General features: G+C 48.3%; 1 long non-coding RNA gene across 3 annotated transcripts in view; it reads left to right on the forward strand.

The window, feature by feature from the left end:
• LOC142498639 (uncharacterized) overlaps window positions 1-24,300 on the forward strand; it is an 81,886-nt gene that overhangs the window by 45,258 nt on the left and 12,328 nt on the right. For all 3 annotated transcript variants that reach the window (XR_012802516.1, XR_012802517.1, XR_012802515.1), the window contains 2 exons: window positions 23,538-23,699; window positions 23,989-24,052. This is a non-coding gene — a long non-coding RNA (uncharacterized LOC142498639). The remainder of the gene's footprint in view (window positions 1-23,537; window positions 23,700-23,988; window positions 24,053-24,300) is intronic.

Consider the following 24,300-nt stretch of genomic DNA (forward strand, 5'->3'; position numbering starts at 1 on the left):
CAGCTCTGACAAGAGCTGAACTCTTCCTCCTCTCAGCAGAACCTTCTAGCAACACTAACTATTAGACACAGTGCTGTGCCTTATGTAAGCTCCTGAGGCTGACACACCTCTGACATCACTAACCATGGAGTCAGAGCATGTGACCAGTCCCAGCCATACACAGGGCACCCCACCAGGGTGTGAGGGGAAACCTCCATAATTACTGCTGGCATGCCCACACTTACCAGGCCTTACTGCCAACAGGAGAGATGACTGTAGGCATTTTACACGACCGCTACATTCTCCCCCTGGTGAATCCCATCGTCCTCGCTGGGACCTAAATTTGTATACCTCTTTCCAGGAAGCACTGTAACGGAAAACATAATTAACATCACACATGAATACAGTCATCCGCCAAGCCCGCCCCGACCAGCAGCCACAGACCCGCAGGATGCGTTAGTACCCCCCTAAAAATAGTGATCTGGGTCGGGTTTCCTCACCTCCCTGTTACCCATATCCAGGACCGTGACATAGTAATGCCTAGGCGATCCTCTCTCTGGCATATAGGTCACCCTATGTTTGTGAACATTTCTCCCTATGCTCCACACTCGCATCAGGGTGTCTATCCTTTCTTCCGCCTTCTTACCTACAATGGCGCTCCCTCTATTGACTAAATACAGCTCTATAGTCTCTTGGAGCCACGTTTCCCTATTGTCCTCAATTTCATCCATCAGGGGCTCCGGAACATAGGGATACTCCAACCCATGGGATTTTTTATATTTGACTATTATAGCCCTCTCCGCCCTACTGACCCTGGTCAGATCAGCATTACCTGCCCTCCCAGGTAACACCCATGATAGGGGCTCATCAGGATCGACTGGATCTGACAGTGTGTCAGGACCCATGGGCGCTATGTCTCTACGCTCCAGCTGGAACCACCTCTTCTGTAATTCCCTGTCCCTCTGCTCGGGTGTAAACTCTCCCTCTTTCCACCAGAAATCTACCACGTCCTCCCGCCGGATGAGGAACCGAGTACGGTCCATCCACGCGGAGTACCCTTCAAATAACGGGGCCCACCACCGGGTCTCCTTAAATGGGTTAGGTCCTGGTTCCCTGTCGTCATCAAATGAAAATACCCCTGACGACCTTGTGGATCGCGAGTTGAACCACCTCGAGGACCCCGGAGCCTTTACTGCCGGTTGGGGTGCTGTATCTGCTACCCTCAATTCTCCCCCTCCCCGTGAATCGCCCTCCGTAGCGCCACTGCGCTGCCTTTCCCCAGTCCGTCTTCCCTCGCCCCCCGGTGAATTGTCCACGTACTCCAGGCTAGGCGGTGAACCCGGTGACCGTGTGATGGGGATAGGGGTATTAACTATGGCGGGGGTTTGGGCATAGGGGCACGGAACGGGACCCCACGGGGTTACGACCCGCTCCTGGCTGTCTGTAGACTGGTCCAAGGATGATGTCTCACCCTCCTCAGTCCTGAGATCGTCTCTCCAATTTCTGGGCCTTGTAAGTGATCGGGGACCTTCCCCCGATCGCCGAAGCGTCGCTGCTTTTTCTTCCTGGGTTCCGCCGTCGCCACCGGAAGTGACGTCCTCCCCGGAACCGGAAGCGTCGCCATCTCGCGTGTGACCCCCATGCGGGATCTCTTCCTCTATGACGACATCCGGTTGCTCCGCCGTCGCCACCGGAAGTGATGCCGTCTCTCCACGTGCACGTTGGGCCTGGCGCGGCCCTTCCAGCGCTTCGCCGTCGGCTGCAACCAAGTAAGTAATAGGGCTGCTTGGCTTACCCGTCCGCAGGGGTGTAGGCGTCTCTCTCCCGTCTCCGCCAGGTCCTGGAATGGCGGGACTCCGTCGGTCGGATCGCCGATCTGCGGGGGACGTCCTGCCACTCACCCCACGGGGTGTCGTTCTCCCGGTATGCCTTTTCAGCTCCGTTTTTACTACCGCCAGCTCACGGAGGTCCTCATCTGAGTAATCCCCTCGCCCGGACTTAGGGGTCTCCGGGCGGGGTGACAGTCTCTTTTCCCCGAACGCGGGGGTTGATTCAGCCGCCTCAATCGCCAGTGACCCAGCCGACTTGACCGGCTCCAGTCCCTTGTTTCCGGGACTCGCGCGGTTGAGCCATAGCGCGCCCGGGGACTCGGCGGAGCGCCTTGTCACGTCCACCGGTGGGTCAGCAGGCTGTATAGGAATGAATGTGGGCATAGGCCACAAGTACAAAGTCCCGCAATGAGGGCAACGTGCCGCCGTGTTGACCGTGCCTCCGGGCAGCCCGCATTGTAGGCATAGCCCAACCACCGTCTCGGTATTGGCCACCCTCACTACTAGCACCCCGCCGGGCACTGAGTAGGGCTGTGTAGAGACCATTGTGCCCACAGTGGAGGAGCAGGCCATTCTCTTTACAGGAGCCACTTCCTGTACAGGTCTCTCCTTCTCAGTGGTTCCTCGCAACTGACTGATGGAAGTTGCCGGATCCGCCACTCCCTGCTTCGGCTCCTCCCTTCTTTGACAGAGCTGGAACCCGCCCCCAGGGGTTGCAATAATGGGCGGGTCCCACAGGGGAATATCATGCCCCTTAATTAAGGCCGCACCTCTCTCAGTCCTGGTGGGCGCGGTCTGCGTTTTCGCGCCAGATTCCTCCTCAGAGCTGGAGTCTTTTCCCGCGGCTAGTTCCCACCTTCTCCTTGCAGCAGCTTTTTGCGCAAAGTATCCTTTCTTGCAATTCACCTCCACGGCCGGAACTACTTTTTGTAGTGGCGCCATCTGAATATCAGTCCCTGGGCCCAGTGGGTGCATCCCCACAGGCCATAGTTGAAAGTCACTCCCCCTGGTAGAGATCAGGGGAGGGTCCCATAAACTCAACGGTTCACTCAGCACAGGGGCTGAATTAGTCACTGTCCATCCCGGCGCAGCCATAGCTTTCGCGCCATGCCCCCCTTCAGGGCGGGCCTCTGCTGTTCGCGCCATTCCCGGCCAGCTTTTTGCAAGTCCTGCACCAGCCACATTTTCTGTAACTGTCCCATGCGGTTTCCCTAGCAAGCGGGAACCGCCATTTTGGTTGACTGTTGAGCCCAAAAAGTCCATCTGTTTGCTCTCCTCACGGGGTTCTCCCCCAATTATAACAATTTCTTCACACTCTTCAAGGGTGGCCCCTCGCTGTCCCATACAGGATAAAAACGGGGCAGCCATAGCCTTCGCTCCGCTCCAGAGCAGCCTGGTCAATGACAACTCGGCGACAGTCTGCTCTTCAGTGGGTTGCACGCCACGGGTGCCCTCCCCATCAGCCTCTGTCCGCCATTTCATGTTCTCCGCACCACGCGGATCCTCCACTCTCTCGTAACAGTTGTCGTACATGGGGCTCCACTCTGCGGGGCAGCCACCACACCGGTACAATAAAGATTAGCTTCAGATGCACCACCACATGTGTACCTTATCTAGGTGTGACCCAGTGTTGCACTACCTCAGGCTAGGCTCACTCTCTCAGTGTCTGCTGTGGCTCCTTCCTCCCAGTCTGTGCTCCCTACGGTGAGTGTCTGGAATGGGCTAGGTACTCTGGCTCTGCCATGCAGTACTTGGGGCGTCTACCTGTCTTGGTCAGCCTAGCGCAGACCCTCTCCAGGACTCCTGACCAAGTTAACAGGCTATCCCTTCTGGCATCCTACCAACTAGCACTGCCTCAAGGTGACTCGGTCAGCTATAACCCGGCTCCAAACCCCTCACTCCTTTCAGGCCCCTAGGTTGTCCCTGCGAACTGACAATATCCCGTCAGCCCCCTGACCACCCCTAGGTCCGTCCCTACGCAGCACAAAGTGGCAGCAGACACTCTCCCTGTTTCCCAGTGTGCCTAGCTAGAGCCTGTCCTGATGACAGATCTGCTCTCAGCAGCGCCTCCAAATGTAACGGTATTTCTGGCCCGGCCTGACCCACCCAATCTCACATTGGCCCCTGTGGTCTAACCGGACCCCATTACAGTGTAGATATGCCTGATGGTGCACCTGTTGGCTACAGGACTCCTGAGTCTCCCGCATGATGGTGTGTGGGGAGGACCCGTCAGACAGGCAGCTGAGGTAGTGTGCTGAGTCTCACCTAGTTCCAGTGCAGCGCCTCCACCTCACCAGGGCCCCTGCGTCCGCATGGGGATGATCCTGACGAGGAACTCCTCGGTGGTGCAACCTCCTGTATAATCATGGGACTCTCACACACAGGGGTTTCTCTGATCAGCTCCATCTTTATTGCCACGGTGGGCATAGCTGCCCTCCACAATGTGTACATTCAGCCGATCATCTCGTCCGTGCTCCCTTTAGATAGGTATATCACCTAGATCAGGGATTCACTTATTCCCGCAGGAATCACTGTCCTGTGCCAGGTCCCTGGACACAGCCTCCCATGGAGTTACTATAACATAACTGACACTCTGATAGAAACTGAACTCCTGCCTCAGCTCTGACAAGAGCTGGACTCTTCCTCCTCTCAGCAGAACCTTCTAGCAACACTAACTATTAGACACAGTGCTGTGCCTTATGTAAGCTCCTGAGGCTGACACACCTCTGACATCACTAACCATGGAGTCAGAGCATGTGACCAGTCCCAGCCATACACAGGGCACCCCACCAGGGTGTGAGGGGAAACCTCCATAATTACTGCTGGCATGCCCACACTTACCAGGCCTTACTGCCAACAGGAGAGATGACTGTAGGCATTTTACACGACCGCTACATATAATTGAAAATTTAAAAGATACACTGGTTCTCCAATAAATAGGTACATAACTCAGTGTTCAAAAACGGCGCAGTGTTAATACAAATAGGCATTTAAAACAACATCTAAGTAAATAAAATATCTAAGTAAATAAAATTCAGGATCTAATCATGATAATATTCTAGGTATTTATAGGGAGCCATAACTAATTGGTTCTTATGTACTCACAGAGCAAAAACGAGGGAGAGAGAGGGGATGGATGGATAATGTCCCCTATAGCCAATTTAGAAGAATGCGTAGGAATTGCACGGAAGAAACTGTATTTGAAGAACAGTGCAAAACTTTGGAGTCACGCTTTAAACAAAAGAACTATAAGAAAGAAATTTTAGACACTGCGTTCAATAAAGCGAAAAACCTGGATAGAAAAGATTTATTGGAACCTAAAAAAGAAATAACACCATTAGTAAAAAACAATGTATTTGACACAGCTTTTCTGACAACTTCCAATAAAGATGCCAGCAATATTGGTAAAATTATTCGAAAACATTGGCATGTTTTAAAGAGTGACCCAATTTTAAATAGCACACACCCAGAGAACCCAAAAATAATTTTTAAAAAAGCACAAAATCTGAAGAGTATTGTCGCTCCAAGTGCCCTAAAAAAGATAGAAACAACAAATAAAGGATGGCTTCAGAATCTGGAGGGCTTCTTTGGTTGCACAATGTGCAAGGCATGTGAACATAAACAGACAGACAAAAAGAACTTTATGTGTAATGTAACCAAAGAACACTTTAAAATAAAGCAATATATGAATTGTTATAGTGACTATGTCATATACCTATGAGAATGCCCCTGTGGACTACAATACGTGGGAAAAACTAAAAGAGCCATCAGAACACGTATTGTAGAACACCTCAGCAATATTAGGAGAAGCATACTAACGCATAGTGTGTCCAAACATATTGCTAAGTACCACAATTCCAATACTAAAGGACTAAAATTCACTGCCATTGAGCATGTGCGACAACACTGGAGGGGTCGCAGCAGAGATGTAGATCTGAGCAGACGTGAGATGTATTGGATACACAAATTAAAAACATTAATGCCAAATGGGCTTAATGCAGAATTTGAGATTATCCCATTTCTTATCTAATGCACGGTCTGCTCGGGCCCCTTATCTCTGTATATCCTTTCTGCGACCTCTCCCACTGACATTAGCTATATGTCAGGTGCCTTTTATTATCAATATTGGGTCACTTACTAAATGAACAAAGGTTTTTTTATATTTATATATATTTTATGTATATTTATATTTTTATTACTTTTGATACATATAAGTGTATATTTTAATCAATCATAATATGTTACTAATATGTTACTAATTCACTCTTATATTCTTCTCCCCTCTCTCTCCCTCGTTTTTGCTCTGTGAGTACATAAGAACCAATTAGTTATGGCTCCCTATAAATACCTAGAATATTATCATGATTAGATCCTGAATTTTATTTACTTAGATATTTTATTTACTTAGATGTTGTTTTAAATGCCTATTTGTATTAACACTGCGCCGTTTTTGAACACTGAGTTATGTACCTATTTATTGGAGAACCAGTGTATCTTTTAAATTTTCAATTATATAATTGTTATATTAAATTGGTTAATTGCTTATTTGTTCAATTGTTTAGTATATATAAACCCACAACTCATTTGAGAATTATTCATTGCTCCTGAGGAAGTTGTCTAGTACGACGAAACGCGTAGAGCCACTTTCATTGCTGCAGCTGCTCTTTCTACTGAAGGCTTCAGAGTTGCTGAGTTCCCCCACCGTTTGCCTCCAAGACCGGATGCCGTCACCCCAACAGCGGATGTGACGTCAGACGCCATCTCCCACCCGGTCTGTTGTGAGTCTAAGGAGAAGATCCCCGGTGAGCTGCTCCACACTGAACCAGCACTCCATTTGCCTCAAGTAAAGCCTTATGTGAACTATGATTATGTACACAATGTGAGTACAATTCCTAAAATTTGTTGTTTGTTTATATAAACTTTATGCACGATCGACACTATGGTCTGCCTTTCTTTTGCATGTCTCTGATCCACTCACATCTACTGACGTCTGAGCTGAGGTGCTGATTTCTTATGCTGTAAATCTGAGCTGTTGTTCCTGAAGATCCTGACACCTTTCTACCTGCTGTGTAGATCAATGCTTTTTACCTTTTGACCTGCTGTAAGTAGGCATTGCTATAGAGCCAAGACATACATGTTTTATCCAGATTGAAAAGAACTTATTACACTATTGTATGCATTTATTTTTTATTTTTCATGGTGTATCCCTGCTATCTTCGCTCCCTTCCCATCCCGGACAAGCTGTTATTTAGATTAAACACTATGGGCATCATGCAGTGAGCAGCGAAAAAATGCATTAGGCAGTTTTGCAATTAGCCATGTTTTTGGCGTGTTAAACTCGCTGTATGCTGTAAGGGCCGAATCCCTGGCGAATGAATGCGCCACCACCATTTGATAAAATGGCTAGTAACCGGTGGCGAGACGACTGCCTGGCGAGAAGCTGTTGAGAAGCCGTCCCCTGCCGAGATGTGTTTGCAGCAGAGAGAGATCCGCCGCTCTCTCTGCGCAAACATCGGCCCATTAAAAATTATTTTTTAAACAATTTTTATTCATAGTGTACATGTGCAGGGGGTCTCCGGAGCTGAACCGTGTTGGTTTCAGTTCCGGGGACCCCCTGCTTCCCGAGATACAGGCCCCTTTATGAGGTGCCGTTATCCCTCTGCATTTAAAGGTCCCGATCACGTGACCGCGGAATGTAAACAAAACAGTGGGATACCGGCACCCCATAAAGGGGCCTGTATCTCAGGAAGCAGGGGGTCCCCGGACCTTAAACCAAAGCAGTTCAGCTCCGGAGACCCTCTGCACATCTACACTATGACTAAAACACACATATCAATAAAGACTCGTTCCTTACCTTTGCGGCTATCTGCTATGGTAGCGAAGCAGCATGAATATTTTTTTAATAATACTGTACAGTAAGCAGGGGGTCCCCTGAGCTGAACCGCATAGCTTTATGGACCAGGGACCCCCTGGTTCCCGAGTTACAGTCCCCGGTATGTGTGATCGGGTGGGCAGTGTCGCCGCCATGTTTATAGCGTCCCATACGCTACGTGCCCGCAATAAACATGGCGTCGACACTGTAACCGATGCCCCAAACCGGGGCCTGTAACTCGGGAAGCAGGGGGTCTCTGAGCCACAAATCAATGCTGTTCAGCTCAGGGGACCCCCTGCTCCCGAACAATATTATTAAAATACATTAATGCTGCTTCATTACCATAGCGGATAGCCGCTAAGGCAATGAAGGTGTTAACGCATAATAGTATGTTTATTGGGGACAATTGCCCCCAATAAACATAGCAATACACAACATACAATACAGTAATGGGCAACATTACTATTATCCACAAATGGATAATAGTGCAGTTGTCCATTTAAAATACATACAGAACAATAAACTCATTAAATACATGTAGCACTCACCCATGTCCGGCTGCCACGATGAAGGCCATCCTCATCTTCATCCTGCTAATGCCCCATCCGCTTCTGCAAAACAGACACAAGAATAAAAACATCCAATGTAATGTCCCCTAACCCCTTAATCACCATAGCGGTTATTAACCGCTACAGTCATTAAGGGGTTAACCCACCATCACCCACATACCCTCCCCCACTACCTCTCCACCCCCTGAGTCCTAACCACCCTCACCCACCACCCAGAAGGGAGTACTACCACATACCCTTGGGACCAATACCCCCTCCCCCCACCCCAACACATACAGTACAATAATGTGCCAAATAATTATTATCCAGATAGGGATAATACATTATTTGGCCATTATTAAACACGTTAACAATCATATTAAAATAAAGAAAATTCTACTGACCTCATCAATAAGAAGGCCCTGTCGCCAGCATCATCCTTGTGGTCCGTTGCCAAAATAATACATAGCCAATACATTGCAATGACATTCACATATCAATGAACCCCTTAATCGCCTTCTCGGGTACTAACCGCAAAGGTAATTAAGGGGTTAAGCCATCCTGGCAATGGCAATACCACTTATCCATAACATCCTCAATGAAATACAATGCAATTTCCTAAACAAATCAAATGTAATCATTCAATCTAAAGCCTCAAATGCCAATCCAAAGCCTCAAATTCCACTTAAAACATTGCATTTACATTGTATACATGCTGCATAAAATGTAAGCTACATGTAGACGCTGCAAATCAATGTTAACAATACAATATTTCAAATAAAATAGCATTACATCTATTCTGAAGCCAGGGTCACGTGTGATGTGTGAATTGCCCCAGATAGCATTAACTCAGTTCCCTTTCCAAATCACTCCAAGTCCTATAAGATTTCCTTCACTTTATTGGAAAAGCAGCAGTAAATACAGGCTCTTGTGGATGGTGTGTAGTTGTGATTTGTAGTTAGAATCAGGTAGAAAGAGATGGCCTTGCCATAGGAGAGTGACAGAGAAGCATGCTGTACTCACTGTCTGCAGGGTGGAAAGGGAAGTGAGGAGCAATGTGGGTAAAAGGAATAGTCTTGGGACAGACTATCTGTGAACAAAACAGGGGGGAGGGCAGAATAGCCCATTCTGAGAAGGATCTCAGATGCTGCAGTAGCAACTCACTGATTACGTGTCTAGAGGCAAGAAATGCACCATTGTAACATATCACAAAGGCACAGTGTGTGTATGCAAGCTCTATGCAGCTGAAAATAAGAACTGACAGGCAGAAGCTGCAAAGGAAAGAGGGGGGTGAAACAGGGATGTGATTCTTGTTCCATGACAACATCAAAAGAAGTATACAATGTAATCCAATAAAGTCACCATCAATCAATTAGCATACATGAATTACATCCCAAAACAATTAAAATAGCATCCATACCAATTACACAATTAACTATAGCAACCGTTAAAGAGAACAAGTTACCATCATACAAAATAGGACACCAACAATTATAAAATACAAAAGCAAGCCTCACCATTACCTAAAGTACAGCATAGAAGCCCAAAAATTACATCTATCTAATTATAAAATACATTGAACACACATCTATGCATAGCAGCATACTACAATCATTTAAAATAGTGCAAAGCAAGCTTTTAAAACACTATAATTTCTTACCCTGTATGTATATATCTCTCTAGACATACATACATACATACATACATACATACATACAGTGGCAAGAAATGATGTACAATAAAAAAAAAACACATGTAAAAAGCAACAAAAAACACAGTTACATTCAATACATTTCTTTAGTTCACTTACCATTACTTGACCCACTCACCGACTCCCGTTGAACAGCTTACTCACGAACCAATCCACGAACAGGAACCCATAAAATAATAAACCATAAAATAATAAAACACGGAGGACTTCCGGTGACGTCACCGTGAATGGCAGGGTAGGCAAAGAGCTCCCGACACCCTCCCCACAAAGCTAATCAATATAGCACCCAAACGGCGAAATTACCCCCTCAAAAGTGGCCAGCACCCTCCCTGAGACCTTGGCCATGACAGGGAAGCAGCAAAAGAAGACGCAGAAGCCCGTCACTAAGTTTTTCCAGCCAACTCAGCGACAGATGGAGCTGTCCTCAGACACACAAGATGGCGCCGAGGAGCACGAGCACGCCGCGGAGGCCGCAATGCTCAGCCAATTTTTCCCGGCCCAGCAGGAACATAATAAAGAATTTTTTGAGTCTTTACTCCTCAGGATGAGGAGGGGATTTCTGGAGGACTTACAGATGGTCCTACGCGACATCAGGACGGATCTGAGCACCCTAACCGCAAGAACCGAGGCAATTGAGGCACAAATAAACACTATCTCGACAGCCCACTCTAATACGGAGGATGACATGGCAAGGATGGGGCACGAGATTGTTGACCTCAAAAACACTCTCGAGGACCACGAAAATCGGGACCGTAGGCAGAACCTACGATTCAGAGGAATACCTGAATCAGTCCCACCAGAATCCATCCAGCCTTACCTTAAAAAACTCTTTCTAAACTTGGTTCCTGAACTGTCCGAGCATGATCTCCAGCTTGACAGAGCACACAGAGCCCTCGGTCCAAAATCCCCTGACCCAAACCACTCTAGAGACGTGATCGCAAAATTCCACGTCTACACCGCAAAAGAAAAGAAATCAGTGGCCGCGAGAAGAGCTGGAGACGTCAAAGTAGATGATTATACTGTCCAGATCTACAGTGACCTATCCAGGACCATGGTCATGAAGAGGAAGGAGATGAAGCCCCTCACGACTCTCCTACGAGACCAGGAGTCACTTACCGTTGGGGCTTCCCCTTCAAACTAATAGTCCCAAGTAACGGAAGATTTTACACCATTTTGGACCCTGAGGACACCAATGATTTTCTAAAAGCCATCGGCATCACCCCCCCCCCCCCCCCGCGAGAAGAGGAACGCCCCCCCCCCGTGCGGCACGACCTGAGTCCGCGGAAACTCCACGAACATCAGAGCGACTCGCCAACCAGAGGGTCCACTGAGACTACCACCACACAGCCGTGTCCCGAACGGCCTTTTCATCCCTGCACCCCCACCTGGCTACCCCCATATCCAACAACCCCCTCACCTCCACCAACTCATCCCTGCACTAATTCCTGAGCCATTAAAGAAACGATCCGGCTGGATCTACTCCAACCCACCCACCAACCCCTCCTACCCCCCCCCCACCTTCTACCCCCCCTCCCCTTCCCCGCCCTCTCCTTCCCCCCTCCCCTTCCCCCCCTCTCCTTCCTCCCTCCCCGAGTACATCTCCCCACCCCCCTCTCCCCCCTTACCTCGCTCCGTCTTACCCCCTCGCACCCGCTACCTCCACACCACCCCTCAGCTGACGTCCAGCCTTCAGCGCAGATGAGCCATCCCCGAGGATCAGCCAACGAGACAAGGTGCCGCGAGACCTTCCTTCCGCAACGACAGACCGGGATTAGCGCGAGACCGCACCACACCGCTCAACGATCCCGACTACCCAGGAGAAGGGGGGTCATAACGGGCCAGAGACACTGGGCTGACCAATACGCAGGACCACCCCTCCAAGGGAGCCCGGCTCCCCGAGCCCCAACAGCCCGGACAGAGCAGCTGGGTATCCCTGCAGGACTCTAAGACTCTAAACTGCGGCGCAAATCCAGAACCTCAGGGCAGAGGACTGATTCCCCCCGCTACCAGCCCCCGAGGAAAGGTCGTATAATCCAAGCCTACCCCCGCCCCTCCCCCCCCGTTTCCCCCCTGCTCGGTTCAACGTTCACCCCCAAATCCCCGCAGCCACCGGTTGTCCCCCCTCCTCCCCTTCATAAATGAAAGTAAAAAAGCCCGCTTCAAATGTACTGTGTATTGCCAAAACAGCAAGACTGTCTGTACTCCCCATGTACCCCCATTCAGAGCCCTACGACCGATCCCCCCCCAGAACGAGGAGGATTATTATCTGAAGATAAAGTGTTGCATTTGCCCAAACGCCAAGTCCCCGCGAATACCTCCCCCTTCCCCCCCCTCTCCAACCCTCCTCTCCCATGCCCCCCTCCCCCCCCGTGCCCACCCACCCCCCTCTTCCCCCCCTAACCCTAGCGCAAGTGGATCAATACGGCAGACTATGCTCGATTCAGTTGTTCTAGGCACCCCCCTGAGCTCCCTGTTCTAACAAAATGGTTGTATCATGATGTAAATGGATTACACCTCAACTAATGCTATGTCCTCCCCCCTTCCTTCCCCCCTCCACCCCCCATGCCCCCCGTGCACCCTGATTTAAGGGGAAACCTAAGACGGTCACTGTAGATATATACGCCCCCTGGGGCTCCCTGCGCCGAACCTCAGTCTAATGCAATGTGAAGATAAACTGTTGCATCTGTCCAATGTTATGTACCTACGATCGCTCGCCACCCTTCCCCTCCCCTCCCCCCCCTCCTCCCCCTTCCCCCCGTCTCTCCCCCCCCTCCCCCTGTCTCCCCCCCCCTCCCCCTGTCTCCCCCCCCTCCCCTCTCTCTCCCCCCCTCCCTTCCCCTCTCCCCCCCCCCGACACTCTGGCTGCAAGGGCAACGTAAGCCCGCCACGGCAGAACTATGCGCCCCCAGGGGCTCCCTGCGCTGAACCACAGTTGAATATATTGTGTAAATAAGCTGTTGCAATCGTTAGCTAATACTAATGTGATGAAAATGTACTCACAAATGCCGGACCCCCCTGAGTCCCCCCCCATCATACCCCCCCTCCCTCCCTCTGCCCCCCCCCCTCCCCCACCACCCATACCCCCACTCCCTCCCTCCCCCCCGCTCTCCCCCCCGCCCCCCCTCCCACCACATCCGCACTCTGATCAACAGGGCAATCCAGGACCACTATGATAGATCTTCGCTCTCCCTGGAGCTATTTGAACCAGAACAAAATTGATTGTAATATGTTGAGAATGTGTTCCACCTGTGCCAATGTCGTGTGTCCCCCTCTCCTCCCCCCCCCAGTTCCCCATGCTGCCCACACCCTAAGGTTTAAAGGGCAATCTAAGCCCACCACTGTAGACCTATGTACCACTAGGGGCCTCCTGCGCCCAACCTCAGTTGTAAATAGTGTCAAGATATTGGGTTGCTCTTGTGCCAAGGCCAGCCCCCCATGTCCATACATACCCCTCCCCCCCTCCCCCTCCTCTACCCCCCTCCTCTCCCCCCTCATCTCCCCCCTTCCCCTCCCCCCCCCAATTACCCCCCCTTTCCCCCCTTCCCCCCCTTCCCCTCCTCCTCCCCCCCTCTCTCCCCCCTCCCCTTCCTCCTCCCCCCCTCTGCCCCCTCTCCCTCCTCCTCCCCCCTCTCCCCCTCCTCCCTCCCCATCCTCCCCCCTCCCCCCCTTCCACAACCCTCCCCCCCTCCCCCCCAGGCACTACCCCTTCCACCAGCCCCCAACACTAAGGTTACCAAAAGCTAATAGGCTCAAAGAGCTACCCCCTTCCCCCAACACTATGCTGTCCCACCATTGGGAATGTTCGTAGTTGTCCCGAGTTATCCCCCCACCACGGCCACAGGCAGACTCCCCATTTAACCCAGTTATGGAGGGTGTCGGACCTCCCAGCCTGGCAGTGCCCCATGATTGGCGCCCCAGAAGGATCTCCAGGGGTTCTGAACCCCCTTCCTTTGCCACAACGGTGCCAAAGGAAATTACTATTGGGCTCCCCGAAAGCCCGCCTCTCTTTCTCCCCATGTGTGTCTTCCCCTCCTCCCCCCTCCCCCTCCCAACCCCTTCACCCACCCCCCCTCACCCCGATCTCTCCCATCAGTGAGGATAATGAGGCAGGAAACATGGCCACCCTCTCCCCCCCCTCAAGGAACCAAATCACCCCCGTCATGGGAAACACACGGGGCCCAGAGCACTCAAATCTGGGAACAATCCCCCCAAATAATGTTGTTAATTAAAATTATCTCCCTTAATGTTAAGGGCCTCAACTCAGTTAAGAAACGCAAATTAGCACTACAGGAACTTAGAAAAACCAAGGGCGACATTATCTGTATTCAAGAAACACACTTTAATTCAAACTACCCCCCTAATACATTCAAACACGCCTTTCCTCAGGCCTTCTATGCCTCATCCCCCAATAAAAAAAGAGGAGTTGCTGTACTGATAAAAAAACAATGTCCCCTTTGTCCCCGCTAATATAACTAGAGACCCGGAGGGAAGGTACCTACTCCTGCAGGGCTCCCTGTCAGGAACTCCAATCTCTATTATTAATGTATATGCCCCCAACGAAAACCAGGTCCACTTCCTACAGGACCTTCTGGACTCCTTAGACCAATCAGTACTCGCCTCCCTGCTAGTGGTCGGGGACCTTAATATGGTTCTCTCGCCAGACCAAGACAAATCTAATATGCCCACTACCACCCACACAGCCCAGACTCGGAAAAAAGTGAAAAAGTTCAGAGAGATCTTACATAACTTTTCCCTCACAGACATTTGGAGGGCCCAGCACGTAGGCCAGAGGGTCTACACGTTCTTCTCAGCCCCACATCAGACTTACTCGCGGATCGATTACTTGCTAGGTACCACAAACGTTCTCCAGGCGGCCTCCCACTCCAACATATGCCCAATTACGTGGTCTGACCATGCCCCAGTCGAGTTGACCCTCTCTCTGCCTTTTGTTAAGAGCTCCACGTATAAATGGAAACTTAATGACTCCCTCCTCAATGACCCGCAAGTCGTGGAATCAATCAAGCGAAAATTAGCCTCATTCTTTGAAATAAATAGAGGGTCAGTCTCAGCAGCGTCAACACTCTGGGAAGCCCACAAAGCTACAATCAGAGGAGACCTAATCTCATTAGCATCCCACAAGAAAAAAGCAAAGCTAAAAGTACAAAAAGCACTAACGGATAAGATACTAGCCCTCGAACAACAACACAAAAAGGCCCCCTCCAAAAGACTATTCAGAACACTTGACAAAACAAGATCTGAGCTAAAACTATCCCAATTAGAATAGGTAGAGAGAGCGCTCAAATGGACCAACCAAAGGTTCTACGATAGGGGCAATAAGGCAGACAAACTCCTAGCGTCAAAATTAAGAGGTATTAAGGCAAAAGCCTAAATCACGAGGATCCGCACAAAAAGCGGCCAGATTACCTATGTGGAGAAAGAAATCGCTCAGGAATTTGCGAACTTCTACAAAGATCTCTATATTTATTTATTTATTTATTTATAAAATATTTTTACCAGGAAGTAATACATTGAGAGTTACCTCTCGTTTTCAAGTATGTCATGGGCACAGAGTAAAACAAATAATACATGGTTACAAGTACAGTTACATAAATGAGCAGGGTATACATTATATACAAGACATTGCGTGCACAGTTAAAGAAAATATATATTATGAGCGTATGAAACAGTTACAGACCAGGTTAAAATGTGAGACAGCCTTAGATTTGAAAGAACTTAAACTGGTGGTGGATGTGAGGGTCTCTGGTAGGTTGTTCCAGTTTTGGGGTGCACGGTAGGAGAAGGAGGAACGTCCGGATACTTTGTTGAGCCTTGGGACCATGAACAGTCTTTTGGAGTCTGATCTCAGGTGATAAGTGCTGCAAGTTGTAGGGGTGAGGAGCTTGTTCAGGTAGCTGGGTAGCTTGCCCATGAAGAATTTAAAGGCAAGACAGGAAAGGTGAACTTTGCGCCTAGACTCTAGTGTTGACCAATCTAGTTCTTTGAGCATTTCGCAGTGATGTGTGTTGTAGTTGCATTGGAGAACAAAACGACAAATTGAATTGTAGAGGGTGTCAAGTTTGCTAAGGTGGGTTTGAGGTGCCGAGGAGCCATATACTATGTCTCCTTAGTCAATAATTGGCATTAGCATCTGCTGTGCGATACGCTTTCTGACCAGGAGACTTAGGGAGGATTTGTTCCTGTAAAGTACCCCTAGTTTGGCATAGGTCGTGGTTGTCAGGGTATCAATGTGCATCCCGAATGTTAAGGATGCTATAATCTCCACCCCCCTAACCTAGAAAAAGACACCGCAGATATTGCCTCGCAATACCTGGCGCAATGCAATCTACCCTCTCTCACTGAAGAGGAGCTCACAACCCTGAACCACAAAATCTCGCAGGAGGAACTGACCCAGGCCATAAGCTCTCTCAAAATAGCCAGAACCCCAGGCCCAGACGGCTTTTCGAACGCCTACTACAAAAAAATTAATATCGTCCCTTTCCCCTTACCTAATTGATATGTTCAACTCCTTTCTAGAAGGAGAACTGATTCCGGACACAATTTTAGCTGCCAACTTAGCCATTATTCATAAGGGAGGAAGGGACCCGCTACAATGCGGTAATTACAGACCGATCTCCCTGCTTAACACAGACCTTAAACTCTTCAGCAAGATCCTTGCAAACAGGCTAAAGCCTATTCCCCAGACTTATTCATATAGACCAAGTGGGTTTCGTGTCAGGAAGACAGGCCTCTGACAACACTCGTAAAATCATTGATATTATTGACCACGTGCATCTCAATAAACTCCAGGCCATGATTCTAAGCCTAGATACCGAGAAGGCTTTCGATCAGATCAAATGGACCTTTCTCGACCAAACCATGATTAAATTCGGCTTCTCAGGCCCCTTCCTCGAGGGTGTCCGTGCCCTATATCAGAACCCCACCGCATATCTAAAACTCCCAGGAGGACAATCAAACCCAATCCAGATAAGAAATGGAACCAGGCAGGGCTGCCCCCTCTCCCCATTGCTTTTCGCAATCTCTATTGAACCGCTAGCATCCCAAATTAGAGCCGATCCAAACATCAAAGGCATATCAATCGCCAATAAAAACTATAAAATATCCCTTTTCGCGGACGACGTTATTCTGACCCTCGCTGACCCGCACATCTCCTCCCTAATCTACAGAAACTATTAGACCAATTCAGCCAGGTCTCAGACTATAAGATAAACACGGATAAATCCGAAGCGCTTAACCTTTCCCTCCCAGATCCCATTTGGAAACTCCTGCAATCAAATTACAAGTACAAATGGAACACCTCCCACATAAAATACTTGGGAATAAAAATTACTAGTTCATATAGTTTATTGTACAGAGCAAACTACCCCCCCCTATTTGACCAAATCAAAAGAGACCTAGACGCTTGGAACACATGCCATATCTCCTGGTTTGGCAGAATTGTCTCCGCTAAAATGAATATCCTCCCCCCGCCTATTGTATTATTTGCAAACACTCCCAGTCCCAGTTCCTCTAGCCGAACTAAGAAAAATACAATCACATATCCTACGCTTTATATGGAGACAACGTAAACCTAGGGTCCCGAGGTCAGTACTCCTGTCCACAAAGACAAGAGGAGGACTGGGGGTCCCTGACGTGGTTAGATAATACCAAGCAGCCCAGCTGAGGCAAGCAGTGGTTTGGAACAATCCCCCGAGCACTAACTGCTGGCTAGAAATAGAGTCATACCACGCATCCCCCATCCCCCTCCCGGTATTATTATGGTCCCAAGAGTACAAAGAAAAGAGACCTCAGAAGCTTGAGCTTGGAGCAATGAAATGCACGTGGTCCACTTGGTTCAAGAACAGAGGGAAATATGGCCTAACTTCATCCCCCTCCCAACTCACCCCTATACTCGGGAACCCAGAATTCCCTCCTGGGTGCTCCCGAACCCAGTTCGGTCAATTCCAGGACCTAGACATTAGTATGGTTGCGGATCTGCTGGAGAATGACGAAGCTCTGTCCTTCCAAGAGCTCAAAACTAAATTTACAGCCCCCAATCTCCCCATTTTAAAATTCCTACAGGTAAGGCATTTCCTTGGAGCTCTATCCCCAACCTCGAAATTCCCCCCGCAGACCAGATTTGAGTCCTCTGTCTAATAAGAGAATACCAGAAAGGACTAATTTCTGGAATCTACAGAATAACCGAGACCTCCCTCCCCCCACCCACCCATACCTATATGCAAAAATGGTGTGCAGACCTCAACACACCAATAGACCTTGAGGACTGGGAGGAAGTCTGGGAAGCAGCTTCCAAAACTTCAATTTGTTCCGTCACAAAAGAAAACATCTCTAAAATACTATTTCAGTGGTACCTGACCCCGAGCAGACTGAGTCAGATTTTCCCCGGCACTGACGACCTGTGTTGGAGAGGATGTGGTCAAAAGGGTGACATGGCCCATATTTGGTGGTCATGTCCGGAGATCCAGAAGTTCTGGACCAGAGTCCAAAGACTCCTAGATGATACCCTAGGTCTGGAGATCCCCCTGGACCCCCTGACATACGTGCTGGGCAAACCAATAGAGGACCTCCCAGGCCCCATGAGCAGGCTGACCTCCGCCATACTAACGGTGGCGAGATGCTCAGTCGCGGAAGCCTGGAAGCAAGTAAAGGCTCCCTCAAGGAGGACAGTAGTGAATAGGATAAACATAGTTATGAATATGGAAAGACTCACGGCCATGCTGAAACAAAAAATGCCCCAATTTTACAACACTTGGGAACCCTGGCCCGACTCAGGAGCCCCACCCCTGCCACAGGTTCTAGCCAATAACTAAACAACCATAGCCCTAGAACGATCGGAGAGACCCCCAACCCCTCCCCCCCTCCTCCCCCTCTTCTTGTCATCCCCACCTATCTTCCCACCCTCTGTCCCCCCCTCTTTCTACAATATAATCAGGAAAAGGATTTATTGAGGCATCCGATATACCCAACAGTCATGTGCCGATGACTTCGACGTTCTGTGTTTTGACCCGACTGTAACCACTGTTTGTATTTCTTATATATGCCTCCAATAAAGGAAAAAAAGATTGGAAAAAAAAAATAATAATAATAAAACACGACAATCCAGGGGTCTTCTACTTCTAATCCATCTTCATCTGTATTCTTGTTTCTTCTATCTTCTTCCGGGGTCTTCTTCCCGTCTGCTGCCACGCCCTGGTCTTCTTTCTTCGCCGGAGGTCCTTCCTCCTCGGCGTCTGGCTTCAAAATGAGACGACATAGGCTTTTAAAGGCCTATGATGTCACATTTTCATCCTGGTTTCCACGGCCCTGATTGGGCCGTGAAAACCATGTGTTTTGGCCGATAAAAAAAAAATGATAACGTCACTTAAAGGCAATGAAAGCACAGCCAATCAGAATGGCTTTGCTTCAATTGCCTTTAAGATGACGTCATTAAAAGAAACATGGCCGGCCTCACATGGTACGGCAGCCAATCAGAGCGTGGGAACTCCATCCCATCTCTGATTGGCTCTAGTTGACAGAGGCTTGGGAAATAACGGATATGACGTCATTGAAAGCCTGTCACATGGTACTAGAACCAATCAGAGTAGGGATAGACTTCCCACGCTCAGATTGGCTACTGTACCATGTGAGGGCGGCCATGTTTCTTTTAATGACGTCATCTTAAAGGCAATTGAAGCAAAGCCATTCTGGTTGGCTGTGCTTTCATTGCCTTTAAGTGACATCATCATTTTTTTTTTTATCGGCCAAAACACATGGTTTTCACGGCCCAATCAGGGCCGTGGAAACCATGACGAAAATGTGACGTCATAGGCCTTTAAAAGCCTATGTCGTCTCATTTTGAAGCCAGATGCCGAGGAGGAAGGAACTCCGGCAAAGATAGAAGACTAGGGCGTGGCAGCAAACGGGAAGAAGACCCTGGAAGAAGATAGAAGAAACAAGAATACAGATGAAGATGGATTAGAAGTAGAAGACCCCTGGATTGTCGTGTTTTATTATTTTAATATTTATTATTTAATGGTTTATTATTTTATGGGTTCCTGTTCGTGGATTGGTTCGTGAGTAAGCTGTTCAACGGGAGTCGGTGAGTGGTCAAGTAATGGTAAGTGAACTAAAGAAATGTATTGAATGTAACTGTGTTTTTTGTTGCTTTTTACATGTGTTTTTTTTTTATTGTACATCATTTCTTGCCACTGTATGTATGTATGTATGTATGTATGTATGTATGTATGTATGTATGTATGTATGTCTAGAGAGATATATACATACAGGCTAAGAAATGATAGTGTTTTAAAAGCTTGCTTTGCACTATTTTAAATGATTGTGGCTATGCTGCTATGCATAGATGTGTGTTCAATGTATTTTATAATTAGATAGATGTAATTTTTGGGCTTCTATGCTGTACGTTAGGTAATGGTGAGGCTTGCTTTTGTATATTGTAATTGTTGGTGTCCTATTTTGTATGATGGTAACTTGTTCTCTTTAACGGTTGCTATAGTTAATTGTGTAATTGGTATGGATGCTATTTTAATTGTTTTGGGATGTAATTCATGTATGTTAATTGATTGATGGTGACTTTATTGGATTACATTGTATACTTCTTTTGATGTAATGCTATTTTCTTTGAAATATTTTATTGATAACATTGATTTGCAGCGTCTACATGTAGCTTACATTTTATGCAGCATGTATACAATGTAAATGCAATGTTTTAAATGGCATTTGAGGCTTTGGATTGGCATTTGATGCTTTAGATTGTATGATTACATTTGATTTGGTTAGGAAATCGCATTGTATTTCATTGAGGATGTTATAGATAAGTGGTATTTTTATTGGAGCATGTTTTTGTTAACCCTGACACATTTATTTGTATATTGGTTCATCATGTGTGTATATATATATATATATATATATATATATATATATATATATATATATATATATATATATATATTTGTACTAGCTGAGAGACCCGGCGTTGCCCGGGATGTAAGTGCGTAATAGGTAGTATTATGTATAAATGGTGGAACATTAGGTGACTATTTGTTGTAAAGGTTGGATAATAATGTTGAAAAGAAAGATGGAATAAAATGTAATACGATGAGGGTGGGGGGGGAAGGGGGGAAGGCTAGCAGAGAGGGGGAGAGGGGGGGAGGGGGGGATGGGGAGTGGAGAGGTGGAGAGGGGGGGGAAAAGGGGAGTAGGGGGGGAAGGGGAGTGGGGGGGGGAAAGGGGAGTGTGGGGGGGAAAGGGGAGTTGGGGGGGAAAGGGGTGGGCGGGGGGGAAAGGGGAGTGGGGGGGAAAGGGAGTGGGGGGGAAAGGGGAATGGGGGGGGGAAGGGGAGTGGGGGGGGAAAGGGGAGGTGGGGGGGAGAAAGGGGAGGTGGGGGGGGAAAGGGGAGATGGGGGGGAGAAAGGGGAGGTGGGGGGGGGGGGAAAGGGGAGGTGAGGGGGAAAGGGGAGGTGGGGGGGAAAGGGGTGGGGAGTGGGGGGGAAAGGGGGGGGGAGTGGGGGGAAGGGGAGTGGGGGGGGAAAGGGGAGTGGGGGGAAGGGGTGGGGGGGAAAGGGGTGTGGGGGGGGAAAGGGAGGTGTGGGGGGGAAAGGGGTGTGGGGGGGAAAGGGGTTTGGGGGGGAAGGGGAGTGGGGGGGAATGGGAGTGGGGGAGGAAAGGGGAGTGGGGGGAAGGGGAGTGGGGGAGGAAAGGGGAGTGGGGGGGGAAAGGGGAGTGGGGGGGGGAAGGGGAGTGGGGGGGGGAAAGGGGAGTGGGGGGTGGGAAAGGGGGTGGAGAGCAGGGGGCATATGTATTGTCATAATGTATGTATCCGCATGCCCCCCATCCGGGCATCCGCCCCCCCGTCCGGGCGTCCGTCCCCCTGTCCGGGCGTCCGTCCCCCCGCTGGCTCGGCGGCTGACCGGTCCCCCTTCTTGGTTCCCCGATGACTCGGGGCTCGCTCTTCACCCCCCTGTTCCCCGTGACTCTGGGCTCACTCTTCGCCCCCCCGTTCCCCGTGACTCGGGGCTCGCCCGTTCCCCCGATGTGCTCTCCCCCCCCCGGGCGATCGCTTGGTCCCCCGATGTGCCGCTCGGAGTGGCGAATAGCACCACTAAGCTACTCGCCACTACTAGAATACAGCGTGGTGGAAAATGTGTATATTTTAGGCGGAAAGTGCCTTCTCGCCTCGCCACCGGCGGAAAAAAAAAAACCGCCAACAAAACTGGCGTTTTTTTTTATTCTCACCACTTTCTCGCCCCTTACTGAATAGGGGTAGGCATTTTTGGCGGGAAACTGGCGAGAATTGCCTTTCCGCCGCTTACTGCATGATGCCCTATGGGAGTTATGCACTTAGCAGTGATAAGTGCTTTTAAGTGAGATAAAAAGCCATTATAGCGTGATATTGCCTGCTGTGAGATTCACAAAGCAGTGATAAGTCTTTTAAGTGAGATAAATGCCTTTATAGCGTGATACTGTCTGCTATGAGATTCACAAAGCAATGTGATAAGTGCTTTTAAGTGGGAAAAAAAGCCATTATAGCGTGATACTGCAGTGTTATCACTGCTTTGTGAATCTCTCAACAGGCAGTATCACGCTATAAAGGCATGTATCTCACTTAAAAGCACTTATCACTGCTTTGTGCATAGCACCCAGAAAACCCACTTATCACTGCTTAGTGCATGACCCCCTATGGGGGCTATGCACTAAGCAGTGATAAGTTGTTTTAAGAGCACAAAGTTGCTTTTAAGACCGATACTGCCTGCTGCGCGATTCACTAAGCAGTGATAACAGCGGTTTATCGGCCTTAAAAGGCATTTTTCTGGCCTGTGCGCAAAACCCGCACGATCAGGCCAAAAAAGGCAAACGCCAATTTGTGCCAGTCCGCGGGATTCTCTAAATAGCGCTAACTCAATCGTGCTTTAAAAACGCGCTGGAAAAACACACCAGCTAAAGGCAGGTGCAAAAGAAGCTGGACTTAGAAAAAATTATTTGTTTACCTTTTTTCAGGCACACCATCCATACAACAGGCCGGTGGCTGTCCCTGGGTGATCCCCACAGGAGTCCCGGGTGATCCCCGCATGTGTCCGTGGCCCTCAGGTGGTTACCGCGGGAGTTCGGGGGTCCCTGCTTGCCTGTGGTATCAATGGTGTTGCCCAAAAAAAAATAAACAATACTTTTAAATAAATACATCCCCTCCCCCCCTAACACATACAGTACAGTAATGGGCAAACATTTTATATGTTGTTTTTTATATACCAAAAATATAATCCATCTGAGGTAGCTTTAAATTGTCTTCAATTATTAATTACACAACAATAGGGAATTAGTGGGCAAAACAGTACATATTGTTAACATATACATAACATTACATATTGCAGTATTAATACTATAGCCATAAGAGGTGTCATGTTTATAATGTTCAACGGATGTCCTCATGACACTATGTCAAAGCTATTAAATTATGAATATTGTATTTAATGTCATGTGTGGAACATTCTTCAATCACTTTCATGTACTAGGACAAGTCAATAGGCAATGTTTTCAATATTTGTTACGTATTATATCAACATTTATGTGTTTTACCTGTCTAATAGGCGACTCGGAATATGGAAGCCGGCCCTGACTCCTGACCCCACTGGGTAATACTCAAACCCCTGCAGAAGAACATTATAATGCGGCCCACGTCTCCACCCGCTCGGTGATTGAGAAGACATTTGGACTGTTGAAAAGTCACTTCAGATGTCTTGACAGATCTGGTGAGGCCCTACAGTATTCGCCACAGAAGGTTGCTGACATAGTGATTTGTTGTTGCATTCTGCACAACATTGCACTACGTCACAATCTTCAAGGCAACATTTGGGAGGATCTAGAGGAGGATCCTCTCGTGCCTCCTGCTGGGGTTAAGGAGCATACAGCCAGTGGGGTAGAGACCTGCCAGACTGTAATCGAAAATTATTTCACATGTAAGATTTTCATTTACATAGAAGATAATCTATACTCATCTCGTGATGTGTGTCACATTTCATTGTGTGTATCTAATCATAGGATCCTGTTCTCTGAATTGAAATGCACATTTTCGACTGAATTACCACAAGTTCACGTGAGAACGGTATGTGAGTTTTTAACACATTTGTTCTTTTCTAAATCATGTTTCCCCCCTACAATGTATGCATCATACAATGCAGAATTTTGTGCAAGAAGATAAGAGATATTGCTGTACTGATGAATATGCAGAGAATGTAATATTTAGACTTAACAAGTACTGTACATTTAAATATATTTAAAGTTTATCACCTTTATACTTCAGAATAATCATTTAAAAAATCATTAAAATTAGTTATGAGTTGTGATCGCAAA

The sequence above is a fragment of the Ascaphus truei genome, chromosome 7, assembly GCF_040206685.1.
Source record: "Ascaphus truei isolate aAscTru1 chromosome 7, aAscTru1.hap1, whole genome shotgun sequence".
NCBI classification, from domain to species: domain Eukaryota; kingdom Metazoa; phylum Chordata; class Amphibia; order Anura; family Ascaphidae; genus Ascaphus; species Ascaphus truei.